Here is a 27,771-nt window from a genome sequence, read left to right as displayed (position 1 = left end):
TGTCCCTGGAGGAAGAGCTACGAGCTCTTTTCCGGTCCTCGGCGAAGGACGACGAGAAAGAAGATGGGGAAAAACGTTGTCGTCAAGAATCATGAAAGAGAACGTATCTCGCGAACGCGCATCTTCGGTAAACTTAGTCACGTACAGTTAGGAATACGTATTTTTCGCGAATTTTAGGAAATTGAGTGGCAGGATTGACGCGATGAAATGTAGATGATGCGTGTGAAACAACAGGTTAAATTTAGCACAAGAGCACATGTTTTATTATAATCTTATTGACCAGATTGTTAGATGAACCTATTTTTTACAGAGATTTACTGAAGTTCTTCGTTTTCATATATGGAAGATTTTATGACAAACTGAAAATATCAGAGGAGAAAGAGATACTTTTAATACTGGGACGAGTGGGACATATGTGAACAATTTGCACATCTTACGCTAGTAAAAGTTTTAGCATTTCTTGTGTTTATCGCAAGAATTACAAAAATATTTCTTTCAAAAAATAAAAGATTGAAAACTTTCTATTTTCATGCATAATATCTTTAAATTTTTCAAACCTGTTCCAGTATTTAAATCTACCTTATACATTTAGGCAGGATTTTTAATCAAATTAAGTAAATGCAATAATTCTGTTAGTTAGTGAATAAATTCTAAAAATTCTAACAGTATTGTTGATTACTACATATGTAGATTCGCTAATTCTAATAAATATTTTTTAAAATTATTTTTATCTTAATATATAGAATTAATATTTTGATATCTGTTATGTTTAATAAACATTTTTATTATATTAGCAACTACATGTCTTAGACATCTTAACAATAAGATGCACGACATGGAAAATTCTCGTGGAGAGACTAGACATCAATTAAATAATATTACTTATATAAAATATAAATGTAATGAACATACATACATATGTATACTTTCAAAGTAAGTTACTTAAATAAGTAACTCGTATATTCCGAGTCGCAATGAATTCAGAAATGCAAGTACAAGTTAATGCTATGTAATTTATTTCGGTAAAATCTCTAAAATTTGACGTATTTTCGAGTAAACTGCCCAATTAATGTCATTTCATAGTTTGGAAGCAGAACAGAGGATTTCCTATATTTGTACGTATGATGTCTCATTTCCATCAGAGAATAAATGACATAAAATGACGTTGATTGTCCTATTTTCCAGAAATCGACATAGATTGCAATTAAAAGTCTTTGTTTTTTAAATACAATTATTAAGTTAAGTTCTAAGAGATTCAAGCTTTTTCTACTCTTTTATATTATAGAAAAAAAGAAAGAGGAAAATTTATATTATATAAAATATATTTTTATATTAGAAAATTATTTTTATTATTCAAAAAATAAATTTATTTATTCAAGCTTCAGAAATTTCTCGGTAAATTTCAAATAAAAATATATTTGATTTGATTTGATTAATAAATAAAATATTCGCACGTTGTGCGACGGTCATAACAAATTACGAGAAAACATATTGAGTCTCCCAAATCCTAGTACAAAATTCTAATTAAGACTAAGAAGTATGACGATCAAGCCATTAATACTCTATCTCCGGGATTCCGGCTTACGCGAGAGACATCAACATTAAGGGGTGGTTCGATACTACATGTCGTTACAAGAGATAGCACGAGTCGGACCTCGGCGGGAGAACGATGAGGACGGGAAGAAGGGAACTCCCTTCCTTCGTGGCTCCGCGTCCTTCTTAAAGGATAACGACGGAAAACGCTGGGCGGAACAAAGTAGTTGGCGCCGATTAAACAAATCGCATTATAAGTTAGCCTCTGCTGGCTGGTAGTACCAAACTTACCAACTCGCTTTATATTAAGACGAACCGCCCTCCAGGACATCCCCCGGGCCGCGCGCCACGCTTGATCTGAGACCGGCTATAAACTTCAGAAATGCTTCTCCCCCTTCTTCCTTCGACCTCACCCTTCTCGCTCGGATACAGACAGGGAGAGGATATAATTGTTTAATTGAATTTATTAGGACGTCGCTCGTAGATTTGTCAAGGCTGACAGTTTTAGTCCTCGCGCCGTCGACGCGCCGCCACCGACCCACACCTAACGTCCTCACCCCAATCGCGGGCCTACGTGTTACGGGACGAAGTCAAGATCCTTTATTTCTCCCGAACCCGATCCAATCTCCGGTCCAATCCCCTGATCCTAACTAGCGCTCTATTAGTCATAATTAGCTCGTCCCAACACAGACTCGTTTGCGAGCGTCTGCGCTTTTCCGCGATTTCTCTGAACTTTAACCTCATGACCCGTCGAGAGAGCGAGCGTCTCAAGGAGTGACCGCGTTTCTTTATCTCACCAGATGAATGTTTCATACCGCGGCATGACGTTTGTAGGATCGACTGGAATTTTAATGTCACGCGCGAGAGGTAACGACTAGACGATTAATAGTTTCTATAGCTAGATTTGGTGCGCAAAAAATATCATCCGAAAGCCATTGCCCGATGTCATCGGGCGGATAATTAGACGACTGATTAAAATTTCATATATGCCGGTCGCCTCTCCGAAACGAAAAAGCGTAGGATGCATTTTTAATGTGCAGTTATCATTTCAAAGTGAGTAATTCCATTGCTTTAACAATACAGCAAAAAATTATTCCTCAAGAATATTTGAAATACGAAATTAAACTTTGTTGAAAAGGTACGAAATTTAATTTTGATTCTCACGCAGAGATTCATTTCTATAGCATGAAATAAAAATGTGTTTTCCTCGACTTTAGCTCTGAAAATGTTAACTTTATTTTTCTACGGTAAAAAAAAATAATTTTTATGTGATTAATAATAATAATCAATTTCGCGTAGTCTAAAATATACGGGGTTACGGGGATTGCTGATAGATTTTAGATAAGACTGACGAACGTATATAGAAAGAGGGATAGGGAGAAGGAGTTGTAAGGGATTGAAATTCGCACTAAAATTTAAACACATCAATATTAGACTGCCGTAAAAGTTGCTTTACGACGGTGAAACCATCAAAACTATCGAGCGGCCTGATTGCATTTTCGTTCCGTTTTACAATCCTCATGAACGACGCCGGCGAAGTGCACGAGCATTATCGTTTTCAACTCGATTATCGTGATTCCACGATGATCGACTGCAGAGCCGAACGCATACTGCGCAACGACATTTATCTAGAAACTTTTTCCCCAAACACGACGTGTCCTATCTGCCCGACATAAATCCAGCAAAAACGAATGAATCGATAGATCCAGTGTACTTCGGTTTAATAACTGCTCGAAAGAGCTTAAGTGTTATAAAACTGTTATGAGTAAAACTAAAGATAAATTACCGGAAACTTCGTTGCGTAAAATCAAGATATTAATTAGAATTAGAGAAGATAACTTAATTAATGTATTCAGTTTCAATCAGCGCTTCTTAAATTTCTTTAAACCATCTGAGATAAAATATAAAAATTTATTAGGCATGCGCAAATGTACAATATTAAAATATAGTTATATTTAAAAGTTTCGTGTGTGCTTGTACAAAAATAATTTGAAATGTCGCGCTTCTGATACGTTGAACAAATTTTATTAAACTAATATTATACGCATGATCGAATACTTGCAGCGTGCATGGCAAGGTCATGCGATTAATTTTGCAGCGGAGCCTTATAAATCGAACGAATCAGTCGCTTATTCATCCGTTTCAGACGGATTCATCGGCCGTGTCATCCTTAGTCACTCTTGCGCCATCGCTCATATTCGAGCGAAGAAACGTGAGTTTTACGAGTAAAAAGGAATTTCAGTCGAGACGAAGGGTGCATCGTCCGCGAATTCTTTTGTAAGAATGTTCTATCGGTGATGTTAGTGCAACGTACGTGATTTTTCGCAATCGCGGTAACTCGATATCGGACTCATAAATTTACATTACGTTGGTAGAGATACGATTGCACCCTCGCGGAACGCATTTCAGCGATGTTAAGAATGATAGTGCAACTGAAATCGTATCCCGCTAATGGACGCGGAAAATTACGCAATTGAGAGATCTTTTTGCGAAAATTACCGTCGTCCGAAAAGAAGTAACTGGACGTTTCGTCGATTAATTTAATCAAGAGCACTAAATAAGTGCTGAATCCAAATATCAGGTCAACCGATAAGTTGATGCGTATTTATTACGGAGGTATATTTGTCGTGATGAATTTTTGATAGAGATGGAATAATAAGATCACCAGTAAGATAAGAAGAAATGGTTGAAAATAAAAAATAATATATATCATTTCATTACACTAGAAAAATAAGCTCTTTTATTTATCTCTCAAGATTTGCTGAAAATACACATCAATTTTTATAGTTTGATCTGATATAATATATATACTATTAATTCAGACGTTTCATTTATATATCGAGAATAAAAATTAACTTTAGGTAAGAGAGATTCAATTAGTTTTACAGTTGTTTGTTATAAAATATCAAAGTTCACACGTATATATATCGAAATAAAACGTAATCCGGTATTCTCGCAATGTCATACTTGCATTATTTCTGAAATACGCATTTTCACCTAACGAACGATACTAATCTGAAGTACTCTCAGAAATCGGACGAAGCACTTTAATTTCCTGGCAGGTGGGTGGGTAGGTATAGGAAAAGGAGAAACGAATGGAAACGAGACAGAGTGGCCGGAAAATGTGCGAGAAACGGGATAGTGAGAGGAGGCGCGGATAGGCAGGCGGATGGATCGTTGTTGCCATGACAGTCCTCTCTCGGACGAGGGTGTGCGGATATATCATTCCTCTCGCAGTTCTCGATTTCTAAGATTGCCCAGCAAGAATTATATTCAGATTCGTGCAAATGATATAACATACCGAATTTAATTTTTGTCCCGCGTTAAAAAGACCGAACTGATAATACGTGAAAATTTTATCAAAGTTTTATTAAATAGAATAAGTACTTGAAGGGTCATAGTTGTTATTATTTCTAATACCGTCATCGTATCTTAAGAGTTTATTATTCATGTTATTCAATACTCATTAAAAAGAAATATGTATCATATAATTTTATATATATAAATATTAATTTATATATTATTAATGTACGTATTAAATGTAACTTATACGTACAGCGAAAAATTTTGTAGCAATTTTTCTCAGAGATAACTTTTGATGATTTTGAAACGCACCTCGCGAGTATAATAATATCAACAAATTAATAATATAATCTACTGTGTAACAGAAAACTGCCGTGCAAATAAAATCAAATCGAAATACCGGAGGATCTAACAGTGTTACGAGAGTTTAGAGATCTTTTTTAACTATCAGTTGCTCTATTATAATGAAAGAATATGCAATGTAAAACTAAAGAAATGACAAAGAGACAATGACGTTAAAGGCATATGCACTTTCTTGCGGTGCAATGCAGATGCTTTAAGGCGCTATGAGCTTGAATACCGTTTGAAAAGCTTTAAAAGTGAGAGAGTGAGCGAGTGAATAGGTAAACAAACGCCGGGGTTGTTTACCCTTCTGAGAATGTAGACTAGAGCAGGTTGTCCCGGAAGCCGGAGGCATCCGTTGCATACTTTTCTCTGCCATGACCTATCCTATTTCATTGTGTCCCCCGATGTTACCCCGATCTCTCTTGACTCTCTTTCTCGTAAAAATTGTGCCTCTCTCGGGATATTTAAGTATCTGAGGCAGTGGACGTTCATTGACAATTCATTGGTCAATTAAGTGCTTTCATATTCGATCGCGACTGTCAATAAGCGATTAATCGGACAATAAATAAGCGTCAATCGAGTCTATTTTCCTCTCGTTATCCTCTCTGATTATTTTGGACGTATTGTCTATCGACATATACGTATGTGTAAATTAAATTTTTTTTTAGTGGGAAAAAATAGATATAATACAAAGAAAATTTTTCCAAATAAAAAAGTTAAACGCAGTAAAAATATTTTCCAAAGATATTATTAATGCAGTATATTATAAAACTGTTTTTATCATAATTTATTGTATTCTTGGCATGTTTTACGATATTTTCAATAATTTTTCAGTATTTTTGATCGAAAATTAAGTTTTTAAGATATTTCGTCTTCCTTACATCAAATGTCAAAACGTATTATGTGTCAAAACTCAACATGTCAATCCCGATGTTCTATCCGAAATCACACGCCCGCCTCCGTCTTTCCGGCGGTATCAAAGGGAAGAAACCTCGCGTTACCTCCATCGAGAGGGCATTCCAGATGACGTCGCAAAACGCGTCATTAAGGGAACAAGAGCAAGTGTCGCTTAGGAGCGGCGACGACGGGGGAGCCGATGTAATTATTTCAAGGCCACTGAACGCGCGATCGAGCGAGCGCGTCTCGCATCGGATCATGCTGCTCCAGTGATCCTGAGGCGCCGCTAATCTCCGATCCTTCTCGCGAGGACATATGTCCTCGAGGTCCATCCGTCCTTCCTTCCTTCCTTCCTTCCTTCCTACGTGCTGCCTCCGATAATGGTCGCAGACGTTACCCGTCGCTGATTTACCTAGACGACGAGAGGGAGCCGCAGCGCGGAAGTTCACTCGGCGCGACACTCGGCAGGGAGGGAATTAACGCCCGGGGAGATTCGTCGCCACCGTGACTTTATCGCGCGCGATCACATAATCGATACCTGTCGGGCGGGTGCGCGAAAGCGCAACTTGATAAGGCCATAACGTGTCGTACATTTTATCAGGATTAACGATTTCATAGGGTGCTCTCGAAACTCCGAAGGAGCCTAGCCGATTAAACGAGCCGTTATGTATGATGTAGAGTGACATTTGCAACAAACTTGATATACTTCTTCAAATTCTCAGTATCAACTCTCCAATTTTTCAAACATCAATATATATTTTTAAAATTTTTCCAATTTTAAATTGTATTTTTAAATATCCGAATCTCTGGAGTTTCTAAATTTTCAGATTTTAAATCTACAAAATCCTTTTTTCCTGGAAATTGTTTCTGTAATTTTTAAATTTCATACGATTCAAATAACCGCATAAAATAATCGACAGCGTATAATAACTATCTCTATAAGATCATATTTTTGTAATAAGTTTGCAAGCTCTCGAAAACAATCTAATAGATATCTTAAATATCCATAATCTGGTTAAGAATTAAGATTGAAAGAATGAGAATGATTGAATGAATGAGGATTTCTATTTATACATGTCCACAAATGACACTATTGCAATCATTACTGGCGCAGAATGCTTTTACACCAGACGGTTTTTATGCGCGAGCGTCATAAAAAAGAATATCAATTATATGATTCAGTTATAGACGATATTTCGGCAGATTGATGAACGATTCGTGATCTAATAAAATAGTAGAAATTGCAAACAAGAAGTAGTACAAAATTATGTTTTTAATAATCATATTCAAGGATCTTTCTATGTTAGCATAACAATAATTATAAATTATAATTGTAGAAGTAAAATTGTTTATACTATTGCCAATATATTTATGCTACATATTTATGCTACTAAAAATGCAATTCTTAATTGTAAATTAAAAAATGAGGAAGAATTTGAAAATTGAGTTGCGCAAGTCGATTAATGCAGTTCGATTTGCGCACATCCGTCACTACTTCAGGCGTGCTTACGGAGGTTCGTTAACTGAGGTGAGATGAGATATAATAAGGCAAAGGTGTGCTCAAAGTTTGCTATTAAGCATGCGACTACGCGCGCGCGCGAGTGCGATAAATTTCTCGAAGACATCGAGCGTACTTAAGTTATAAGTTATAAATTACAAGTCTTCACACGCTCGGTTAAGTTTCCAGGCGACCGTAATTAAAGGGTAAGATTTCTGTGAGGCTGTGTTTCGTCGCAAGAGATAATTATACGTTTGACCTACTTTCGATGCTGCTTTATGTCAACATCCCCTTTCAAGATCGGGATAATTTATAAGTATATCTGCATGTGATGGCCAATTTTTAAGCAGTATTATCTATTCAGATGTTTCAAACATAACTCTATATATTTTATTACAAAGTATATGCAAGCTATAACCTTTTTAACTTTGCTGGCAATTAAATATTTTTCTAAATAACTGTATAAGGGCAATGCGAAGTATGATTCAAAACAAATGAAATAATCAAGGAGTATGTTAAAAATAATTTAATTTCTTTAATTAAAAATATTTCATAATATATTTAGCCTTCAAATTATTAATATGAATTTTATTTTAGAAGTTATTCAAAACTAATAACGAAGAGAAATAAAATGAGACTGAGACAGGAGTGAATAAATTGAAGAGTACGAATTAAAAATAAGTAACCACACTCTAATTTGTAATTATATAATAAAGATTTAATTGATAATATTGTGCTTTTTTCAATTTTGATAAAAATTAAGGAAAGATATGATCTCACTTTATGTAGTTCTACTTGTTCAAATCAAATTTTCCTTATTCTTGTGTAGATATTTAAGTACAAAATAACTATTGTTTAATTAAATTTAAAGTTAAGATTGAAATAAAGATTGTATGTTAGATCTTGACTATATAAAAATGACGTGTGCGAATTTTTGTCAGTTCGCATGTTTTCTGGCATCACTGTATCACCGATCATTTCTCGGATGAAAGATAGAGCGATGCAGAGGAGAGGGGAGAGGGGACTAACCGTCATTGATACCTGCCAATCACCACAGGGAACGGCGCGCTCCGATTGTTCGTGGTGCAATTACGAGGGTAGACGAAAAAAAGGGGATTAGACGAGAGAGTGAAAGAGAGTGAAAGAGAGAGAAAGAGAGAGAGATTGACAGAAAGAGAGCTGTCACGTGTCGTGGCTGCGGCGGGGTGTCAAACAAATGACTCCCCTCAATTTGGCACATTCAGCGTGTAGCTTGTTGCGTGCCCATTCATCCTGCGATACCTCATCTCGCGGCATCAGGTCATATACTCTTTTCCTTCTTCCTCTAGCACATGTCTCTTTCGTGCGTGTGTCACGCGCACGTAAAAGCGTCAGGGCGACAGTGATACTCTGATGAATTTTTGTATACCGGATATACGATTTTGTCAAAAGACTAAATATAATAGAGGTATACTATCTTCAATCATCTTCTTGTAACATAAGTTGACGCTTTTTTTCACATACACACACACACACACACACACACGTAACGTCATAAACTCATAAATAATAGCATCAATGAAATGCATCATTAACTATATTATCCGTTTGTAGATCCGCTCCAATATGTTGTTTTATGCTTTTATTTCGCTCGTTGGTTTATTTGCTCGTTGATATTATCCACTCATTTAATGACAAGTATGATGAAACGCGAAATTTCCAATATATATGAGAATTGCCGGAAAATACAAAGGGCTATCGTATATTACAAACGTAGGTAATCGGTATCATACGCTTCACTGAAATGCATCATTTAAGTCTCAGTTGCATAAATCAAGTTACAAAGGCAAATTACATATTAAACAATCTCATTCTTTTGTTTTAATTGTAGAAAATCGATATCATTCTTACGTTATTCGCTCGATAGTATGACATGACGTGACATTAAAGGATGATTTCACGTAACATGATAATGCGTCGCCATCGTAAGTCACATCTCACTGTCAACGACGAAAAAATTAGAACTGATAAGACACCGACTTTCTCCAAGTTAGAATGAAGAAAAGAATAAAAATGACGAAGCAAAAGATAAAGTTTAATATGTAAAATATATTTAATATACATATAAATGTATATTAAATATATGATTTATGTAGAAAATACGTATGTTATAAATTAAATTTTCCGAATTTCGTGATAAGATCGACACCAAGCTCGCCAGGATACCCTCCGACCGAAAGGAAATATGATAGTCGCTAGGACAGCGTGTACACACGCACAAAAGACACAAACACACCGGGTATACATTAAAAGCGTTGCCGAGACGGAGCGTGATCGTCGTCGTAACGGTGTTGTGTACACTTATTTAGCGTGTAAACACTCACAGGGTTTGCCAGAAGAGCAACAAGTGCCCACTGATACCACTGCCGAGAGTAGCTTGGCTTTACACCTCGCCCGTACACAGGGTACATACCAGGAAAGTCGGAGGCGCACCCGCACTCAAGCTGAATATCTCGAGTAGTCTGTGGCGGAATAAGAAAGCCGTCATGACCGGAATTCTCACCGCGGTTTAACGCCATCCTTAGTACTCAGTATATCAACTTGACTCTGAGATTTATTAGTTGGAAAGAAAAGATTGCATATTACGTTAATTTAAAGTGAGAATCAGATAGCCATATAATCCGAAATTATTCTTTTTTATATTATATTATAGTATATATTGCCGATATCTTTTTCCTATCTTGAAATGTTAAATCTGAATTTTGATATGCGCATCACTATCATCCTATAGTGAATATATAATGTCCATAAATATTACAGAATATTAACCGTCATTATATTTGGGGCTTCGTAAAATATGAATATCGCACCTGTTTTATCTAAAGATTTATCTAAAGAAACAGTTTGTTTTTCCGTAACCGGGAGTTCGTCTGTTCCGAAACAAATTAAGGCTCAGTCACAATGAGAGGAATAAGGAATAAGATAAAGGAATTAGGAATAAGGCATGTTGCATCTCACTTAATGTACGTGTACTGAAGTGAGATGCGACATTCCCTTATTCCTTATTCCTTTATCTTATTCCTTATTCCTCTCATTGTGACTGAACCCTTAAACGTTGAACAAGTTGAGCGATTTTGCATGTGACAAATATGTTTTAAAATTACGTGTAGACGCCATAACGAACGCAAGGAGTGCGCTCTTTTGGTCGTGCGAGATTACCGCGGAAAGAATTTTTCCCCAAGAAAGAATTTTGGCAAGAAGCCGCCGGCGATCTCGCGGGGCGAGAACAGGAGTGGACGGTGGACCGATCGTGCATCGACGATACTGCCAACAGGCTACTTTCCCGCACCGGAAATACAGCGGACGGTCCCGGCGATGGACACTCGGCGATTCGAGCTTCCTATTGCTGTCGCGATCATTCCGTGGAGCGTTATAAATCGGCGCTTGTACGGCGTATACGGCTTGTAAAGTTTGGATTCATAGCATGGGATATCGGAAGGATGCGCTTCGCGATTTCTTCTTATTCGAACCGTTCGGTTCGCGATGATGTATAACAGACGGTGGGCAAAAATTTTGTGATATTTATTGTCATTATAGATTCACGATAATGTAACAATCGGTATAAATTATTGGCGACAAAAATATAACGAAAATTAATTTATTCCTTTTCCTTTACAAGTGAAAAAAGAGAAAAATAATTCATTAAAATTAAAAGTATAAAGATGAAGAAAATATTTGTGAGCTATATAAAAAATTATTTGAAGAAACTGGAAATATAGGTTACCATTATAGATAAAATCGATTGAATGCTAGCGGTTCAAGTGTGTTACGTCGCGAATATATCGTTATCGATAAAAGCAAAATGGTATAGCTAAATGATAGATTAGAACGATTCAAACGCAGTTAATAATTAATTTTGCATAATGCCATAATGTGAAAGGAATTAAACGCTAATGTTAAACAAAATGAGTAAATTAAATAAATTTTGATGCTGCTAAAACTTTTATTGTTTTAATCGTGATTATATACTTAAGTAAGAAATAACTAGTAAAATAATTCATGAGAAACTCTGGCGAGAAAGATGTGATATGCTGTTCTTTCGCGTCAACGTTACTACGTTTTGGTCATTATTTTCCACGATGGGGCTCTTCTGTATAAATGTAATGTTAATTAGCACGTATACCAAGCGCGACGTCATAACTCTGTGCGGATTTCGCATTGGGGTCGAGTGAGTATAATTTGCGAGCGTATACCTCGCAAAATACGGGGCTTAACTCGCGTTTTGTTCCCGAATAGTATTTAATGTGATATTAATTTAAATTGTTCGTACCAAATCAAAATAGCTAAAAACGTTATAACGCCGAGCAGATTAAAACGATCTCTCAAATGAGAGAGCAGTACTTTACGAAATTTTCAGTAAATTAGCGCAAATATACGGAGATATCGTGATTTACCGTAGATTTCGCGTCGCGGTTGAAAAGTACAGTCGAGTCGTGAGCATTCCATAAAGCACAAAGCACGCGGCTTTTATTTTCGGAGTTAAACGGTACGAAACGGAGAGAGAGCTTGCTTGAGGTACGTTTAAATTACCCCTTTCCTCCATTTGTAACGACCGGCCGCTATCTTCACACTAATTGGCTTAATTTCTGCACTGATTATGCCGGTTATTCGCAGACCTGCTTCAAACGCCATGAAAACTGAGATCCGAGATGTCTTCTCAAATGGCTCGACTACTCGTGCTCGAGAAAGTGCTAAATATTCTCGCGTGTAATCACGATCTGGTGCTCATCCAGTTTCATTTTGTTGTCACAGTTAAGAAGATCGAGTAGAACAGTATATCGCAATTTGTGCAATAATAAATATTTGACAATAACTGCGTTAGTAGTATATCAGACGATATTTTGTAAAAATCAGACGATACATTTTTAAAACAATTATCAACTTGCTCGTCAACGACTAATGAACGCTAAATGAAATTTATTCTCTTGTATTAGTATGAACTAAATCCATAGTATTGTCACTCCGTCCAAGATGGAGGTCAGGCGATTTCTCGAAACGCAGAAACCGCCGCTTCAAGATGAGGTCATTTTTGCTCTTCGCGCGAAGGATTCTGGCCCGACAAACTTTAAATTACATTCGAAGGACCCGTCCTCCGGCTGTCAGTGCCGCGAAGAACGAGCTCGTCCTCGCGCGGCACAGCCCCGTCATCGGTTTCCCTTAATTTATATAGACGGAGACGCTTATTCGCACCGCTTTCTTCGGACCACCTTCGCTTGGAGAAGAAGGCGAAGAGGAAGAAGAAATAGACGAGAAGAAGAAGAAGCGAACCAGCAGCCATATCCCCGGAAGTTAACTTTCTCCCTGATTGACGTTCGGTTATTGTTGGCATTTGCATAACTAGTCCTGCTCACTCCAGCTGCGCGCTCCTTTCGCGAGGCGAACCTCGAGAGGTAACTGAAAGACAAGGCCGAGGAGAAAGATGCGAAAGAGAAAGAAGAAAAGGAAGGTGACGATGGAGAGAAGGGAGGAGAGACGGAGGAGGAAAGGTCGTAGAAGAACAGAAGAAGAATGCGGGAACGGCCCGCGTGTCAAATCGAATTTGCCTCATTTGCCCTGAGCGGCGACTCCGCCAGCCAGCCAGCAAGAGAATCTATTAGAATAATTTTTATGAATCTAATTTTAAATTCCGGCGAACGAAGTTACTTTACTGTCACGCTGTCAGCGGCTCTTTATTAAGTGGTCCTCCTTGGCGGCGACGGCGCCGCCGCCGCGCTCACCCCTCGCCCCATCCCCATCACCTTCACGACCCCGCGTCGCCACCACCGACGACCTGTCACCCATTGGAAAGGAATAATTTAAATAATTTCCCACCTAATTCCTCTCTGTCCGACGAGGGGAGAGAGACGTGAGCGATCCCATCCCCAAAGCCAGATTTTGCAACGACGATTGCCTAAAGTCTGGCCGTCTATGTTATTTAAATTCCATATTATAAACGACTTGCGTTCGTCTAACGTAGCCGACTAATTACGATCTTTAATCGTATAAGCAGAACTTTAACCATTTTTAATTTTTTTACGAAAAATAATCTCATAATCTTCAATTGTTGACATGCGTATAACAAATTTTTAATGTTTAAAATTTTTTAACTACTCTTTTGAATTAATTAAAATGCAATTAATATTGCATTGATTAAGCTATTTATTGTTAACAAAAGGATTTCGCAATTATTAGTAATAATGATTTTTTTTAAGAGTAATTTAATTTTTTACATATATAGCAAGATATTAGATTCGGCATAAAAGAATGTATAATAAAATCCGTCGTACGATATCTACATGATATTTTACTGTGGGAATTTATACTCAAGTCATTAGCTGCACGAATTATATGTTTGGCTCGATCATTAAGATTATCTGTCGGCACACCACATGTACACTCCGTACGAGTCACTTGGAAAAATATTGATAATCTCGATTTCTCTCTCTCTAGGATAAAGGTTTTTATCTCCTACGAAGAGAGGGGCTCGGTCCTCCGTATCTGCTTGACCAATTAATTGTGAAATTAGCTTAATTCATCATATACGTCATCACTTCGCATACATGCAGACTGCGTACAAGCATGTGTGCCCAATGTCGATCCACCCGCATACACGCTCTCGCATACATGCGACCGAATTCGAAGCGACCTTGAGAGATACGTCGCACGTCGCACACGCGTCTTACAACTCTTACATCGCAATACATGATTGATACATTTTCGACCGTCACACATTTGTCACATGATCACTTCATCGCGTAAAATGATAAATAGGCCATTAAACGAAATAGTATAAATCAATAATCAATCGTTTTAAGACGCATATTTTAAGATTCAAGATTAATATCTGAAGGGGAGAGATATTATTTGAAAGTTTTTATCTTAATATCAACTCTAGAATGTATTGCGCACATTATGAGCAACGATGAAAAAGATTAAAAATGGTAATATATATAAAAATAAATATAATATAAAATAGAATGTCTATCTGTATATACTCCCCCTATAAACTGCTAAACCCTTAGATCGATCTGAATCAAATTTTGCATAATTACTCTCTAAACCCTTGCGGAAGATATAGGCTACCATGAAATCTGATGGACACCCCACTCCCTTCCCCCTAGCTGATTTCACCTCCTTGACACTTTGTAATAATTCAAGTTTCGCGCATTATTATGTAAATTGCGTAATGAAGTATATGTAAATAAGCATTGCGTAATGATTAATGGAGGCGCCAGTTAATTTAAAAATATTATATCGTACGTGACTAGATATAAGAAGCGTCCGGGCAACGTCAGGTAGTTTAAGCTAGTAATATATAAAAATAACAGACGTAAAACAAGTTTCCCGTGTACATATGTGTATTTGAGATACACATTTTGGAGATAATGTGGATTTTTGAAAGATTTGCGTTAGACGAATGATATTTTGTCATTTAATCACTCTTTAATGAAAAATTACGAGATGTAAAAAGAGAGTCTGATGTTTAAAAAACTCTTTATGATTTTCTGCTTCACATACAATTCTCTCATCAAATCGCAAATCGTTCTCTCACGCGAAAAACTAAAAGGAAGAGTCCCTTCCTTCCTTGATAAGGCAGGCAGGTATGATAAACGGTGCGTGGAGTTCCAACAGGCAGATGGAGCGCCTCGACGGCCTATATTCGCGGCTTATTTTAGAACTTTACCGAGTGGAGCCAAGCGTGCTTGCACGCACGCATACGCGTGAGAAAGTGCAATGTGGACGCATGCACCGATTGCGACTCGCTGGACATCATGCGTGCGTACGTGCGTGCGTGCGTGCTCACTTGCCGTGTGCTATAAGTAGAATCCATTCTGTGGTCGCGCCGCCGTGTCGCGTTATCGAGTCTATCGATATCTACGAGGAAATGAGAAGCGCAAGTAAAACCCAAAAGCAATGTCTGTTCTCCCTTTATTTATAAATGACAGATTTAACATTTAAATTTAACTATTTGTGACGTAAACAATTATTTGAGCGCATTAATCATCGTCCATTACGAAATTTCTTTTAAAAAGTGTGAATGTGTTACTGTTAATCATTGCCACGCAAAGATAAGCCCATGGAATCTAATCAAGAAAAATAGGTTGAATCAGATTCTAAGTTAACAATTTGCTAGCAGACTGTCCTCCATTTGCTTAAGTGTTACTTAACTCTTCTAATCTTCTATATCTCATCACTGCAGTATTTTCTCTCGTAAAGAGATGCGTGTATTAACTTTACGTAAATTCTACTTCTATATTCATCTGCATTATCTCGAAGTTTGACAGAACGTCATTAAAGCTTTATATTGCATATAGTCCGATTAATCGAATCTTTTCGTTCTTTTAGTACGATAAAGTGTGCTACGTGATGCAAGTAACAGAACCACTTGCTGACGGAAAAGTTCTCGCTTCTCGTGTACGAACACCCAACCAACAACTGACCGAATATAGGGCGAAAAGGGTGATTCGAAAAATATCATCGGTCACGCGTATTGCGCACACGCGAATAACTGGCCTACTTTTTCGTCGTCGAGAGCTCGATCTCGAGTATCGAAAAATTCCTAGCATATCATCCGCATATCCGCGAGTTGGCCTTTAGGCGCCAGTTGGCCAGTTGGCATTAAGCTATTGCCTGACCATCAAAGAATATCAAAAATAGCAAGTGTCTGCAGCTGATCATCGCTGCAAAACCGGAATTTTCAAAATTCACTGTCGCTATTATTCATCGTCAGTATTATTTACTTGACACAAAGCCGTGAATATTAATTATATTATTTAAGAGGAAACTCGACGTCAATGATGACGTTACGTGATTACTATGTGATTATTATATATATATATATGATGCTATTAAACCGAAGTAACAAAAAATGTGCCTTTGTGTTGGAAAAAAGTTGTAAAACTTCTCGAAGAGTTCTTACTCTGTTATCGAATCGTGCATCAAAGTTAGATCGATCGTGATATCTATAAAAAGTGAAATTTGAAGATTGTGGTGCGTGGAATAGTGGGTTCTAACTTACTTTCTCGGGAATTTAAAAAAATATGCTTTCAAGACGGGGAGAACAAATTTAAATCAATTTCTCAACTGTTTAACTTTATTATTTATTTTATGTAACTAACTAATCAGTTCTTACAAAATATATAACATGTTTAAAGCAATGTAATATGTAATTAAAATATTTAGTCAAGTTAACATAGATATTTTGGTCTATTTTCTTAGCTTCGAAATCTCGGAAATTTGACTTGAGCTATATTTTCTAGATAAAACTTAACCACGGATTCCACTCGTACATCGGCTCATTAACCCGCAATTACTTCCTCTGCGTTTTGTAAATTTATCAAAGGATGAATGCGAATAGCGAAAATACTGCCGCGTGCTGGCACAATTATAACCGAGCATGTAGCCAACAGTGCCGGGAAAAAAGGTTTCTGGCTCATAGATTTCGGAATTTCGCGGCTGGCCGTTAAGCAATTCGCGAACACAATTCATATCCATTACGAAATCACGACATGGCAAGTTTTATATGTACTCACATATATATACGTACATACAACACACACACGCGCGCGCGCGTGTGTGTGTGTGTGTGTATTAAAATGTAAAATCTACAGTGATATCAATATTTCGATATAAACCAATAAAACCTGTTTACCAATATTTTAAAAATATCCGTGAGTCAAATCAGTATATTTCTTGTAGACAGTTCTGGCAGGTGAATGTCGAATAATTTTGCAAATAGTATAATTTTGCATAATTCCGCAAGTGTCACTTGTCGAAGCAGTCTTGACAGAAAACTAGTACCGTATAAAAGATATTTCTATTAGATGACTAATAACATAACAATAAAAGTATACATCGTTGATAAAAGTAAGTTGACAAAGCAATTAATTTGCGAGTAATTGAAAGTATAGCATAAATCGCTCGAAAACAATAATCAAAAAGTCGACAAAAAGATATAATTTTTGCAGAATTAAAAAATTATTTATTATTTTATACAAATAATATGTATCACAAAATAATATATGAAAAATCTATCTTTTCTCTTCAAAATTTTAATTTTCTGTAAATAAATTCTGATCTTTATTTATAGCTATATAATTTATAACATTACAAGAAATAATATCTTTTGTTTTGCATAATTGTATTAATATACCTAGTACATTGCTTAAAATTAATTGAACAAAATGGCAAGAATCACGATGATACGCGAAAAGCGAAAGCTTTTGTTCCTTTTGAAACGCAGCCACTGAGAAAACGAGACTTGCACTCTCAGTGGCACGGTCAGCTATGACTAGCTAATGAGATGACTTGTGCATTTTGTCCGCGTGCATCACTACGTGCCTAGCAAGACTGCATACCGCACTGTGTAGTCGCCAAATGTCAGTCCAATCTGCTGCGGCGTTCGAGCCACATGCGCGCAGGTACGCTCGCACTTATTCTGACTGACATTTATCACAATGAAACGATAGGGACATCGAGCCATTGAGACGTATCATGCACTTATCTCTTACAAGCTCGTCGGTAGTATAGTCAGTAGTAGTAATAATCGGTAGTAGTCAGCAATTACCTCGTCAGTAGCGCAAGCGGTTAACTACTTTATAAAACTCGTACTCTATAATAAAATTCTTTTTATATTTTTCCCAGAGATTCATGAGAGAAATTTGCAAAAATAATATTCATTTAATTTAACATAAAAATGAATGGAATTTAACTTGCGGAAGTAACGTTGGAGCCTCTATACGTACGGTAAATTTATTGTAACGTAATAATATTAAATGGGAATCTTTATAATATCTATATGCAAGATTGTATTTAATAAAAGTTTTCTTATAATCGAAAATGTTATAGGTATTTGATTTATATTATCATAAAATTTAAGCCTAATTATATTTTAATTATATTTGTCAAGTTAAGGAAGTTTAAAAGAAAATAATGAAAACTTATAAGATGTTTAGTTTTAAATCGTCACGCGGAAAAAGTGTAAGATATTTTGTATGTATATATATTGCTACGAGGATTACAAGGCGGATATAAAAGCGCAAACTAAATATTATGAAGGTATATTATAACGCGGAAACGGACGCGTAAAAATACGCCGGCGGATATATTTACCCTAAAATTTTAATCAACCGTTCAGCCCGACAATAGCGAGAGCGTACCAGTCACAAATATTTACGCACGTCAAGTGTAGACACATTCAGAACGCACGCGGCCGGCTGGATATCAAAAATAAATAAAATATCGGGTCCGGGAACATTTTTATTAAAACGCCGCGGCGCTTTATCGCTCGAAATTATCGTCGCCGACATCTCTCTCTCTCTCTCTCTCTCTCTCTCTCTCTCTCTCTCTCTCTCTCTCTCTCTCTCTCTCTCTCTCTCTCTCTCTTTCTCTTTCTCTCTCTCTATTCCCTGCTGCTGGAGAACCTCGACTAGCTCGGCCAAAAGTCCCGATAACGAAGGCGCATTTTAAGTCAGTCTCGCCTCTTGTGAAACCAACCATACGTAGGACATTCTTGTGTAACCGTACACACACGGAAAAATCTACATACGTACAAAAATCCGTACGCATATATGTATTTGGATCCGCGCATACAGATGACACACACGTGTGTATGACCATACAGAACACGCATACCGCACATCACTCTTTTGGACGAAGCTCGCCTTGGCTGAGGAAGAGCCTAATACCGCGTCGCGGGCATTACGCAAGCAAAGTGCGTAGGCCAAGGCGCCAAGCATGATATCTAGCGGGTGTCCGCTTACCATCTAACTAACGATCGATTGACGAGACGTTTAGTCGAGAAGAGACACGTTGTCATACTAATTACACAGCTGTAAGTTTCGCTTCGCATGTTCGATACTCTCCATAGCGCGAACGTACAATTACCCAGTTATATTGGATCAAGTCCGCGCAATTTGTCGAATATCGCTTATTTGAAGCACATAAAGCGCGATGTCTATTTATCTAAATTTTTTTAAATTGAAGTGCCACTTATTTAAAAATTTCAATAACGTTCAGTTGCTGAACCGAGTAGTTTATGTAACGATCCAATTGTTCAGGGATTTTGGAACGAAAAAAAGCGAAGATAAGAGGCTGAAAGATATGTATAATTAAATCATTGGATTGCACTCTTATAAGAAAGAAATTTCTCGTTATAGCGTATACGATATTTTAATATTGATTAGACAATTATAACTTGAGCTCTCTTTGAATTTAGGTTTAAAATTCCGTTACAGCGCTTGGAATTTTCAAAAAACAGGTTTTTATAGTGGGGATTAATTCCGGCGTAGTTTTCAATATCGATTTAATTCCTGCTCGCGACCCACATACGCGAAATTATGTAATGAAAGGCGTAAGACCTGAGTGTATTAAAAAGCAGCCGGGCGGTTATCGATGCGTGACACCGAGAACCTATCACGGTCTACTTAGCGACGTCGGTCGTTGTAAAATCAATTAAACCACTCTTAACCGTGATTTTTCCTTATTTCCTCCCGTTTTACCCGTCCGTCCCACTGTGTGATCATCGAGCAGCCGCGTTCAATTGCTCTTGCCGCGTTGTAGAATCAATTTTTCATCAAGTCAGGTCATCATAAACATAGCTATCGACTATGAAATTTTTCTGCATGTTAAAAAAATTGAAAGGAAGGAAGGAAGGAAAGAAGGATCGTAAAATTTATTTGATATATATTGGAATATTAATTTATGTATTCTCTCAACACGTAAAATCGCGTAAAATCAAGATAATGAATAATAAAGAAAAAGATCAACAAAAAGTAAATTATACTATTAACACATAAATAGCATAAGAAATAATGTACAGGATGGACCATAATCACGGTGCCTCTCCAATCGCGAATATTAGAGAACGACGAAGAGAACAATGATTTTTATCGACGGGGTATAGATAACTGCGGAATTATACAGTGCTAAAAATTTTAACGATATTACGAGAAGGAGGGAAAAAGGAGAGGTTGAGACCTCTACGCCGCACGATTTATGGATCGTGCGCGCAATTACGACTGAAACGCAGCAGACAGGTTTATTACAAACGACTGGTCGACCAATCGCAGCGCGCGTATGAGAGGCGTGTGTAAACGTCGTGGTTCGATTAGAATTTCTAATGGGGCATGCTGTAGTGTGCGCGCCTACAACGCGTCAGAAACGCGTGGCCGTCTTGCTTGATCGTGTCAGATATAAATATTGCTCACGAATTCCGAAAGTATTTTTCCGCAACGTTTCCGTGAGAGTATCGCGCACCGTTGGTCGACTGCTCACTTTCGCCTTATTAAAAAAAAAAAGTATCCACAGGCGATTGGTTTTTAATTTGAATATTTTTTTATTACTGTTCGATGGAGAGAACCCATGTTATAACTTGAGGACATAAAAAACTTAAAAACCTGTTACTGAACTCTGATTCACTAAAAATTCTATTCTTGCTGGAACAGAGCTCATATTGTATATCTCAACAATTTTATAACGTATTAATTTTAAGCTAAATTATATAAATTTTTCAGTTCCAAGTTTGAAAGGAACAAATTTCCCAGGAGAACGTTATATATTATCCCGAAATCTTAAAAGGGTTAATGCGAGAATTTCCGAGAGTTGGAAGGACGCAGGGTATGAGATAGGAAGGGCGTCTTATCGACGCGTTCGTACGAAACACAGGACAGGCAAGGCGCATAATGAGAATAAACGCCTAACGGTTAAGGACGGCCAGCTCAGAGACTGGTATTCGATCCTGAATAATTCATCGGAAACGCACGCTCGATTAGGCAAGACCGCAAGCCCGGTCACCCCCTAGAAGCGTCGGTTGGCGCCCTTCTTCGCACTTCAACCTCGCAGACGTTATAATACTGCGACGTTATAGTTACGTCATTACACTTACGAAGGGCTTACTGAAAACTAGGGAAATTCAGGTCGTCGTCAGGCATCATTTTTTAACTTGGTGAAATCAAATGGAAAAGATTTATAATCCCAAGATTTGTCACTTTTATGAAAAACCAAGGAAAATGGGAGAAGTTTTGTTTCATTAGAAATACATACTCTACTAGGATATGATAATTAATTCCTGAAAATGTCCGATTTTTCCTAATTTTAATACGACATTATCATCTTCCGAGCATCAGTAAATAATTTAATTATATAGTTGCAATTTCCGGAAAATCAATTCTTATACAAGAGTAAAGAGTGTGTCTTATTATGTCATGAATTTCCTTACAAATTATTTTATTTCTTTCGTAGAAGATTTCTTGCAATTAGAATGCCTTACTCGTAATTTTTTGGAAATAAAATTATGCGGCAAAATAAGAAAACTGATCATCAGAAAGTGGAATTCCAATTACCGGACGTCTGCAGCAGTAAATTCCATATCATTTATGATTAGGTTACTTTCTCTGCATTATTTTTTTCTTAGGATAAGGTTAGTAGTAACAGCACCGAGATAATTGATCACGGAAAGGAAATTCCGATTGCCGAAGACACGCGATAGTCAATTTCGTCTCAATACGCAGGAAAAAGGATCGGCTTGGGAAAGGGTTATGTTGAAATGTAAAAATTCATTTATAAAAAAATTAATTTTTTTGCAGTATACTTTTAAACCGGAGTATGCGTGTCACGTAATAATTAGAATCGCGTATTGACGATGCATGCTGCGACAAAATATGTTGTGTTATGCGTGTGGATATTTTTTATGAATTTTTTTCAGTACATATTTCCATAATCCAGGTGCTGAAAATTAAAAATTAAATTTTATATAGTTTGCGCGCCTCTTATTATTTCATATAATTTATGCAGACTTACTTATAAATAGATACATCTTTTGCACTTTAATTTTCATCCATGATTTGTCGGTCTTCAGTTTTCAATTAAGATAATTACTTTACGTAGAAATCTCTGTAAATAAAAGTTATCTTTACATAGAACATATTTTTCTTCCATAAGAAACAAAGATATTAAGAACATCAATCCATTTAACTTTCCCACGTGAAATATCTCTGTAACAAAACGTCACTACACAAATCAATGAGGAATAATTAAGATTTACGTCGGATTATTAGCATTTCGATAGTCATCGTGGAATAAGGTTGCAAAGCGGCGAGAGAATCTCCTTGAGAACTAAAACGCGGCCCTCTCGCGATTATATCCCGTCTCGTCTCTCCCCGCGAACATTATTCCTGATTAAGGGCAGAAGCTGGAACGTCGAGATGCTCGCGGCTCGTTCTTAATTTCCTGCGAGTCGGAATGCCGTTATTGACCGGCGTATGCCGTTACGACAGTCGCGCACGTGCATGTGCACGATGTGTGCATGCATGAAGGAAGCTGCGATTCTATTTATGCAATCCTTTTGTGTCCCGTCCCTTTGGCGACTCTTTTGGTTTCTCGCTGTCCGCCCCTTTCCTCTGTGCCGCGACATCGCGGCATTTCTGCTTGAAGGAATGCACACCGGGCGGCATTCCTTATTGGCATTAATGGAGGAAACGTCGAGGCCGCCTAGTTCGAGTACCACTCCTACGGGCTTGTAATAGGGGCAAGTACGGAAGAGGCCGCGAAGTGACCAGAACGGGTATTGCGATGTTAAACGGAGGAGAGTGGATCCGTGGAACGGACACCGAGTCGTCGCGGCGTCACGTCAGTCAAATATATATATATCTAACGAATTTACGTATTCCGGAGTTCGCGCATATCGGCCGAAGTTTCGCGCTTTTCGAGTTTCTATCAAATTGGATGAGCTGTTGGCCGAAATGTATAAAAATATATCACATATAATCTTTATCTGCGCCTCGTCGTAATCGAAACTTTTTTATAAGAAAGACACCGATTACTGTAATCCAAACGAAAAGTTTGTAAAAAGTATTGTTGCGATTCCGTAGTAACCGTGGTAACGTGGAACGACGTACCGCGGTTTTCTAGAGTAAGAGAACCGGATCGAACGTTTGATCGATGGATCGGGAGCGATGCTCTTCGGCGTCGAACCGCAGGTTCCGTAGAAAAGTGGGTTAAGAAGTCTCGAGGAGCGTTAGGCCTCTTTTATGCATACGCTTTTTGCGATGTCGTCGTTGCAGCACGGTAGTCATCGCGCAATCTGAAGACGAGACATATGGATCGATTTATACACACTCGAATGACAAGTGTCACAGTACTGCCTATCTACTTTCGTAACATAGAAAAGTTTTGATATAATGATATGTTGTAACGATGCAAGTATAAATTGTAAAAAATTCTAAATTAATCGTAAGAACAAGAATATTGAAAATTTGAATCAAATATATGAAATATTTCTTTATTATTAAAATTATCAAAATTATCAATTATAATCCGTATAACGAAAAGAAGACACAGCACATTAGAGTAATCTCACATTTAAAGGAAAATTCTTGACATATAGTTTTTCCTTCTAAAACGCGTTGAAGGGGTCTTTTATTTATAATCTTTTTTTTTTATATACGTCGAAGTTATTCTAAGTTTGGTTTGATCAACTTGTTTAACTTTATGCGACCGTAACTCAACCTAAATACTTCAACGGCGGCGCTATCCAATTGCATTCAAAACTACATTTGTCTTTCCGAGAAAACGAATAAACGAAACTTTCCAAAAGTGGAACGTCGGCCAAGAACGTACCGATTCATCTTAAATTTCGCAGTCGACGAGACGTATCGTCGCTGCTTTTATATTCATCCCTACACTAGCGGTGACACTAACGGCGATCTTGCGCGCGGCCTACAACCGTGTCACCCCTGCCGGTTTTCCCGGTAACATTGGCGATTCTAAACGTATAGTTCAATTCATTTCTGGGTCAGGGGAGATTAATTGGCCGTAACCGGGAGTACTGCTGTATTATGGTAGTAATGTATCCCCCTTTGCCAACTTATAATAATGATAATTAAGAACAGCCGTTTAATTGACTAAGTACTCATTTAAGAAAACCACGCTTAAAATCAGTGATAAATTGCAGTCCGTGTACCTCGAAGTATATATATAGTTTAATTAAAAAAAGATTAGTATAAAAGAAAAAAAGAAAAAAGAGTTCAGACTACATACATATTACAATACTAAAAGAAAATATACGTGTAATTCCATATATTATTCGGTAATATGCGAAGAATTTCATGAATATTTTATTTGGATAAGATTATAGCGATCAAAGTTTGGACGGAAAATAAATGCTCACACGATATGTGTGATCTTCAGTTAACCATTTTTAAGACACGTTCTCTGGGGCTGCAAATAGTACAAAAGGGTTGAGCCTTGACCCAGAAAAAAGCTCGAGCCCTTTTCATCGAGTGACGTCGACTCGTACGTTCTACTGAGGGAATACACGTGGATGCGCGTATAACTTTTTTCAATATAAAATACTGAGGTCAAGCAGAATATAAACGCCAGTTTAGAATTTAGAACCTTATGAATTTTAAGTCATCGCGCGAGCGCATTTGTACATAGACGTAAAATCAATTGACAACCGAAAGATTCTAAATTACTATCATACAATATAATATTGTAGTTTAATTAAAATTTCCAAAGACGTCACGTATCATTTTAGTTGAATTAAAAACTGTTTAAATATTATAATTTATTAATAATAACGTCTCTTATCTTTAGTTTTATTTTATTTTATTAAATAACAACGTATTTTAAATAAAAACGTATTAAAATGGCCTTGAATATGAGATAGTAACGAGCTCTAACGTGAGGATTAAATGACTCGCGAGCTCTTTTGCTTACTAATATAAGATTGGCGATGATCCAGCAGTACTCGAAACTTTAATAAACCAACCGTTCGGCATTCAATTACGTCAGTCATCGTCTGCAGAATGTAATTAAATTTTGACACGTGTGGCACGTTTCTCTTGTCGTAATCGATTCATCCAAATCGCAACGCGATGTCGCTAACCATTAAATGAAGTTTTTGTTCTCCACTAATCATTTCTAATGTACATTTTACAGTAAGCATATGTTAAATTTAGTTATTTAATATGTTAAACTATTTTTAACGTAGCTTACTTTTATCGATAAACTATTAAATTATTTAACAGATCCAAATACGATTTCTCATATTGCCCAACATTAAATTTATTTCATTACTTACTGTTAGTATCTTTCTTAGCTATTAAGTATTAAAAAATGCATATTGCAATAGAAAAAACGGTTATATTATCTTTCCGTAATACGATAAGTTTCTCAGCGATTGAAAGCTTAAACAATTCATAAAGTTTAATACTCATCATTTCCGGATTCCTCCAAGATGAAAATTTCTCTCATTCACGTATAAAAAGAGCAATCTTTCATCACATATGCGAGCGACTAAACCTTGACCTACAAGGCTGAAATCTTCTTAATAGAAAGCTTTAACGTATTTGTCGCCCCTAAACCGCCCTATGGTTCTTTCTCCGCGGTCGATAGAAAATCGAGCATTCATCAGCCTTCGTCGTCGATAGGCGCGCTCCCGCGGGTATGGAGGAAGAAGGTGTGCGCTCACAAACGCTCAAGTGGGGCAAAAGGGAACCACTTAGTCGAAACTGCAGGAGTCTGGGAGTCAGCAGCTATTCGGCAGACGTCACTGGCGCCAGCGGACTACCTTAAAGCCCGGCCACCCCCTGGCCGCCTCCGTCCGCCCCTGCCGCCGACAATCTCATTCCCCAAAAGCGTCGCAAGAATTATAAAGTTGGTGGAGGAGAGAAGAAAAAGAGACGGGGAGCAGGGGGACAGGAGAAAGAAAAGACTTCTTCCCTTGCCATCCAACCTTGTCAGGCGAGCGCGACCCGTCCTCCCTCATTCCGCAACCTACATGCTCTCTACCTCGATCTATCGTTGCATCCCTTGGTCTTCCCCCTATCTGCCCACTTTGTTCCTATTCTTCGCCCCTTCTGCCCGCCTTCTCCTTCCCGCGCGTCGCTCTTTCCCCCCCCCCCTCTCTCTCTTTCCTTGGTGCTTTTTTGTTTTAACTGGGAAGTTTTCGCGAAGGAACTGATCGGGAGCGAGCGAGTTTCGAGTTTCGACCGCGAGTTTACGAGCGGCACGGATCCGAAAATCTGTTCTCCATTAGCGCGACGCCGACCGGAAGTCGTTCAATTAGAGTCATGTACCGTGTGATCTCGAAATAATCCGGCGCTCGAGAGACTCCATTGTTATTTCGGACGACAAAAGTTTCGCCGAGCGCGCTCTCATTTAATGAGGGACGCTTCTCGTAGTTTCGCAGTTTCCGCTCCGTGGCCGAGACTACTCTCGCGAGTAGTTTTACAGGGCGATGGCGGGATAAGGCCGGACTTCTCCTCATTCCTTTATCGTCGCGCTCGATAAAACAAAGCGATTCTCAGATTATCACGTTATCAACCCTCTTCTCGTTATCCGTTGCTTGAGAGAAAATGACGTTCGTCATTGGTGTTGAATATAGAAAACGGAATGAAAATTTTTATTTACCCTGATTTGCGGTTAGTGATATTAAATGATTATATAAAGCAAATATACGTTTTAGGATAAAGTGCCAATTATCACAGATCGAATCTCAGACTTCAAGCTCAATTAAATTTATCTCCGCTACTGCCTTAGGGGGAATTTTAGCCTGTAAAAATGATTGAAAATATTTTCTCAAACGATGGGAGAAATTTTTCCATGCTACGCGAAGAATTACCGCGGAATTTTTCCTGTCACCGTCACGGCAGCATCGCCGCCACGTTGAAACGTCCGTGCCTCGAAGCGCGTTTCTTACGCGTCGCGTTGCGCTTCGCTCGCTGCGGCGGCGGTATCGGTTTTATCCAAACCCTCGAATTTATGCCCTTTCCGCCAGACGGTAAATGGATATACAGTCGGACGAAAAAAAATAAAGAGAGAAAGAGTGGAAGAGAGAGGGGATGCGAGAGAAAGAGAGCGAGGAAGGAAGAGAGAGGAAACAAAAAGACATCGATTCCCCTCGAAACTAACGGAGATCGGTGTGCATACCGGTTTCATACGCACAACAAACTACTGGAACGGCCGGAGGCGTTAATATACCGGGGCGTAAGCCTGGGGGCGGTATTTTTTCGTCGCTCGTGCGCGTTCGCCACTCTGAAAAATATTTTTCTGAAAGCTAATATCTCTCTCGGGCCGATATTCCACCGTGTAAATAATATCCGCGCCCGTAGGGACAACAAAGTAGGCTGTCATGTGAGTGCAATCGCTAAAAGAGGTTGTCCGGAGGGAAAAAA

General features: G+C 37.9%; 1 protein-coding gene across 1 annotated transcript in view; it reads right to left on the bottom strand.

Annotated features, from left to right (window-relative positions):
• Foxo (forkhead box, sub-group O) overlaps window positions 1-27,771 on the bottom strand; it is a 158,766-nt gene that overhangs the window by 16,801 nt on the left and 114,194 nt on the right. The window lies entirely within an intron of this gene.

Source organism: Temnothorax longispinosus, chromosome 1, assembly GCF_030848805.1.
Source record: "Temnothorax longispinosus isolate EJ_2023e chromosome 1, Tlon_JGU_v1, whole genome shotgun sequence".
Classification (NCBI taxonomy): Eukaryota; Metazoa; Arthropoda; class Insecta; order Hymenoptera; family Formicidae; genus Temnothorax; species Temnothorax longispinosus.
Note: the sequence above shows the minus strand (reverse complement) of the source record. Positions and strands in the feature narration are given on the sequence as shown.